Raw genomic sequence first — 6439 nt, 5'->3', positions numbered from 1 at the left:
AAGATCAGCAATCTATCAGAAATCATAATAAAATGTCCTAAATCAGTAACAACAAGAGAAAACTAAAACTGCAAGGCTCTATTTCAAACCAACTAGTTGCAAAGATAACCAAAAAGGAAAATGGCTATTATTAGTAGAGTTATGGTAGGGCAGTCTCATTAATATACTCTTGGTAACCCTATAAATTGATCCAGCCATTCTGGAAAGTAATTTGAAACTCCCTCAAATGACTAATACACACATATACATACATATACACACATACACATACATACATATACATATATGCATATATGTATATACTTTCTCCCAGAAATGCTGCTACTAAGTATATAATCCAAAGTGAGTTTTAAAAAGTAGAAAAGGAACAGCATTTACACATATCAGCATTTTTTGTTGTGACAAAGAATAGGAAACTCAGGAGAAGTCTATCAGTTGTGGAATGGATGAGTAGATTATTGTATATGAACATTATGAACTATTATTTTGCCTTAAGAAATTATGAAAATGGATACTGAAAAATCTGATAAAACTCAAAAGAACTGGTGCAGAGTGAAGTGAACAGAAGCAGGAGAAAAACTTGTAATAATGACTATAACATAGTAAAGGAAAACAACTTTGAAAGACTTAAGAACTCTGCTCAATTTAATGAGCTATTAAGATTCCAGAAAAGTAATTATGAATAATGCTTCCTAACTCCTGGCAAAGTGGTAATGGACTAAAGGTGTAGAATGAGACATATTTTTAGACATAACCAATGTGTGTGTAATGGAAACCTGGCCGAGAGCCCAGCCATTACGAGAAAATATCAGCATACTCGACAAATGCAATTCCCCATATAGAAAAGTTTGGAAAGCCTGTTTCTTTTTTTCTTTCTTTTTAAAACAATCAAAGTATTTATTTATTTATTTTTAGTTTAGAACATTCAGTTCCACAAGTTTTTGAGTTCTAAATTTTCTCCCCCTTTCTCCTCCTCTTCCCACCACCCCCTCACCCCGTCTCCTTCCCTCCTCCCCAAGACAGCAGGCAATCTGATATAGGCTTTCTATATACATTCATATTAAACATATTTTCACATTAGTCATGTTGCAAAGAAGAATTATAACCAGTGGAATGAATCACAAGAAAGAAGAAACAAAACAAAAAAGAGAGAGAGAGAAAACAGTATGCTTCGATCTGCATTCAGATTCCATAATTCTTTCTCTAGATGTGAATAGCATTTTCCATCATGAGTCTTTTGGAATTGTCTTAGAATCTTACATTGCTGAGAACAGGCAAGTGAATCAAAGTTAGTCGTCACACAATATGACTGCAACTGTGCAATAGTCTCCTGGTTCTGCTCCCCTCACTCAGCATCAGTTCATATAAGTCTTTCCAGGTTTTTCTGAAGTCCACTTACTCATTATTTCTTATAGCACAATAGTATTCCATTACATTCATATACCACAGCTTGTTCAGCCATTCCCCAGTTGATGGGTATCTTCTCAATTTCCAATTCTTTGCCACCACAAAAAGAGCTGCTATAAGTATTTTTTTAACATGTGGGTTCGTTTTCCCATTTTTATAATCACTTTGGAATAGAAGTGGGCTTACTAGATCAAAAGGTATGCACATTTTTATAGCCCTTTGGGCATAGTTCCAAATTGCTCTCCAGAATGGTTGGATCAGTTCACAACTCCACCAACAATGAATTAGTGTTCCAATTTTCCTACATCTTCTCCAGCATTTATAATTTTCCTGCTTTATCATGTTAACCAAGGTGAGAGATGTAATGTGGTACATAAGAGTTGTTTTGATCCACATTTCTCAAATCAATAGTGATTTAGAGCATTTTTTCATGTGACTATAGATATCTTTGATTTCTTCCTCTGAAAACTGCCTGTTCATATCCTTTGACCATTTATCAATTAGTGAATGACTTGTATTCTTATAAATTTGACTCAATACTCTATATATTTTAGTTTATTTTTAATTTAGTTATTTTATAACTAAAATAATGTGTGTGTGTGTGTGTGTGTGTGTATTTATCAGAGACACTGGTTATAAAAATTCTTTCCCAGTTTTCTACTTTCCTCCTAATCTTGGTTGAATTGATTTTGTTTGTACAAAACTTTTCAATTTAATGTAATCAAAATTACTCATTTTGCATTTCAGAATGTTGTCTCTCACTTTTTTTGTCATAAATTCTTCTGTTCTCCATAAATCTGACAGGTAAACTATTCCTTGCTCTCCCAGATTGCTTATAGTATCAGCCTTTATATCTAAATCTTGAACCCATTTTGACTTTATTTTGGTACACAGTGCAAGATATTGGTCTATGCCCAGTTTCTGCCATATTATTTTCCAGTTTTCCCAGTAATTTTTGTCAAATAGTGAGTTCTCATTCCAGATGTTGGAGTCTTTGGGTTTATCAAACAGTACATTATTATAGTCATTCACTACTGTGTTTTGTGTACCTAACCTATTCCACTGATTCATCATTCTATTTCTTAGCCAGTACTAAGTAGTTTTGATGATTGCTACTTTATAATACAATTTAAGATCTGGTATGCCTAGGCCACCTTCCCTAGCATTTCTTTTCATTAATTTCCTTTATATTCTGGAACTTTTGTTATTCCAGATGAATTTTGCTATTATTTTTTCTCTAGCTCTATGAAATAATTTTTTGGTTGGAAAGCCTATTTCTGAGATAGTTATGGTATGTTATAGAAATGCCTCAGAAAAATTTGGAGTATGAACAGACATTCTGTAATTGGTTCTGGTCTGCCAATCATATTGTAAAGAGGAGTCACTCTGATTGGCTGTGGAGTCAGAACTGGGTGTCCATTCAAAAGAAATTAGGGGCTACGTAGCATATTTTATCATTAGTTCTTCAGAAACTTGATTATTCACTAGGTCAATCAGAGTTTCTAAGTCTTCCAAAATTATTTATCTTTATTTTGTCATTGTATAATTTGGTTTCTTATTTCTGTTCATTTCATTCTGCATCAGTTCAAACATATCTTCTTGGGTTTCCCTGCAACCATATCCTTCATAATTTCTTAGCACAACAGTATACATTCATAACTTGTACAATCATTCCCTATTTGATGGACACCCCCTTAGATTCCAATTCTTTATAGTATCAAAAAGAGCTATTAATATTTTTGCATATCCTTAGATCTAATTCCTCTCAATATGCCCTCCCTCTCATCCTTCTTTCTCCCTTCTCCTCTTTGCTTCTTATTTCCTTATGTGAAATTTATTTCTTTATGCAACTCTGTGTGTCTCTATGTATATTCTTCCTTCTCTTGACCGGTTCAGATGGGAGTGAAGGTTAAGAGTCAGTTGCTCCCTCACTTCATCCTTGTTTTATATAATTTTTTGCACCCCAATTATGCCAGATAACTTTTCTTAATCTTTTTCCTTTCTCACCCCTCTAGTATATTCCTCTGTCTTTTCCTTCCATTCTTCTTTTAAGATAATTAGGACGTAACAGAACTAGTTATTCCCATGCCATCTCTCTAGTTAGACTCCCTCTATGAACTTTGATGATACCCATGTATCATCTCTTGAATTTAAAAGGTTTTTTATCATTGTTCATAAATATTTATGATTGGGGCATACTCATTTTTGCTGGGTAATTTATTCATGGTTATAAACTTATATCCTTTGTTTGCTGGAATGTTATATATATATATATATATATATATATATATATATATACTCCAAGAATTCTTGCCTTTTGGCTGTTTGCAACATTTTTCCTTTGACCTAGAATATCTGGATTTTGTTATAATATTATAATATATATTTATTATATGTAATACATTATAATTTGCTATAATATTATAATACATTATATTATATATATTACTATATTCCTGAGAGTTTTCATTTTGAGGTTTCTTTCAGAAGTGACTGGTGAATTCTTTCTATTCCTATTTTGTCCTCTGGTTCTAGGATATTTTGCCATTTTCTTTTACGATTTCTTTTAATATGATGTCTAGGTTCTTTTTTTTTGGTCTTTCAAGAATTCCAATAATCCTTAATTTTTTCCTCTTCCGTTTGTTTTCCAGGCCAGTTGCTTTTGCTATGTGATACCTTGCATTGTTTTTCTATTTTCTCAGTTTTTTTTTTATTTTGTCTTAATATTTCTTGTTGTTTCATAGAATTGTTAGCTTCTATTTGGTCCCTTCCAATATTCAAGTATGTTGTTTTTGCATTTCTTGTGTCAAGCTGTTAATTACCTTTCCATTTCCTTCTTCCACACTTCTCATTTTTTTTCCATTTTTTCCTTTAGTTCTCTCATTTTATTTATACAAAAAAAGAAAACTTCTTAAAAAACACCAACTCTTGCTTCATCTCTTCCAGCAAGTTTAGATAAATTTGTGCTAAAGTTATGTTTTTCTTTAAGGTTTTGTTTGTAGATAGTTTGGAGTCACACTTCTGGATTTTGGTCTCAAGTGTTCCCATCACCACAACAGCTTTTAAGGGTGGAATTTTGGGGTACTTTACCTTTTCTTCCAGACTTCTTTCTGACAAGGAATTTATGGTAGAACCAAGCTGGCTCTGACACACTTTTGGAGAGAACATCTGGGCTGGGCCTGGTTGTGGTATTAAATTGAGGTATTATTGGGATAGGTCAGCTAGGTGGCATGGTAGATAGAGTGTTGAAACTGAGGTTCAAGAAGTTCTAGCTTCCTGAGTTCAAATCTGGCCTCAAGATGCCTCTTAACTATTAGCCTATTACCCTGGGCAAGTCATTTCACCCTGTTTGCCTTTGCTCCACAACTGTAAAATAAACTGGAAAAAGAAATGGCAAACCACTCCAGTACCTTTGCCAAGAAAACCCCAAATGGGGTCAAGAAGAGTTGGACATGACTGAAACCACTAAGCAATAACAACAAACTTTTTTTAGATATTGAGTATTGTTTTATTCCAGTATCTCAGGGATAGCTTAGGCTAGAGAACTTCAAGCTTTCAGTGCTCCCAAAGTATTCTAATCCAGGGCAAAGACTGATTGCTGCCTTCCTGGTCTAAGCTCAGCAAATCCCTGTCTTGGGTTTGGGTCTGAGAAACAGTAGACTGCTGTTGGATTCAGCTACTATCACTCAGCTGGAAAGTTCGAATGATTCAGAAAAAAAGAACAATAGGCTTCCCTTAGGTTTATGATTGCTGCCCTGGTTATTCCTCCACATACCTCATGTAGTCTGGGTTAGAGGCTGGAACTGAGATTGCTCTGCTCCTAGCATCAGCAGCTTGTTCCTTGCTTTTGAACTTCCTTCTCTGAGCCTTCTCTCAATCCTGCCTTTAAACCCCTGCCATGTCTGGGCACAGTTGCTATTCTGCAGTCTGCCCTAAACCTCTAATCTGGACCTGAAGCTATTTTTGGCACCTGTTTCCACATGGAGTCCTGTTGTGGGTCTGGAAGCATCCCACTATGAGTTTTGATCTCTGTCTAGCCTTTCCCTAAAGTGCTGAAGCAATATATGCATGGTGTGCTTTTGGCCAGACCTGTTTCCCAGTGTTTGAATACCCCCTTGACTATCTCTCTATACAGATCTGGGCTGGAATAATGATTCACTGTAACTTTTTCTTGGATTTTTCCATCAGGATTTGGTCTGGTGTTTTCTAGATATCTTTGGAGGAGGCTTCTTTTTTTTTTTTTTTTTTGAGGTGGGAGGGAGGGGATCTCAACTGTATTGCTTCCTTTTACTCCATCTGGATTTTGCCTGTACTTTTGGTTTTAAATGGATAGTATTCATCACATTAAGGAAAGACCAATTATTCTGTTTACTTTTTTTTTTTTAATCTGAAATAGGAGTTGTTTGTCAGAAGTATTTTCTTCTTCTTTGTACTTTCTTCAAATATATCACTGTTCTTCTCTTCCTTTTTGTTTTCCCCATCGCAGTTACTAACTTCTCTTTATCTCCACTTAAATGCTTCACTTGTAACAAATGAATACAGATTGAGATGTCTCTCCATCTGCCTTCTGCTCCAACCTCATCCACTGCTCATGGCAGATGCTTAGAGTTGGCTTTCCTGGTTCTGGTCAATAATGCAGAATTTTTTGCTGCTTGCTTCATGTCATGTGTGATTCATCTGTGAGGGACTTGCCCTGTCAGATGATGAAGCACTCCCAGTAGGGAACTATAGAGCCAAACCATAAAGCCAAAAGAACTGATGACTGAGGAACAGCGCAGAGAGTGAGAGCACTCACCATTCCACTCCTCTGACACCCCTTCCTTACCATTTATTCTTAAGGGTAAATTAGATAATCACACAAAACACACACACACTGGGTATGTCCAAACATGTATTTGCTTCAGATTCTTTTAATTAATTTTATTGCACATTATGAAATCAGGACCTCTTGTAGTCAGTTTGAACTGTGTGCAAAGTGTTATACAAATTAATTTTCTGAGCCAAAAATAGTACTACAATCAAACAGTTTTCA

This window comes from Notamacropus eugenii, chromosome 5, assembly GCF_028372415.1.
Source record: "Notamacropus eugenii isolate mMacEug1 chromosome 5, mMacEug1.pri_v2, whole genome shotgun sequence".
NCBI classification, from domain to species: Eukaryota; Metazoa; Chordata; class Mammalia; order Diprotodontia; family Macropodidae; genus Notamacropus; species Notamacropus eugenii.
Note: the sequence above shows the minus strand (reverse complement) of the source record.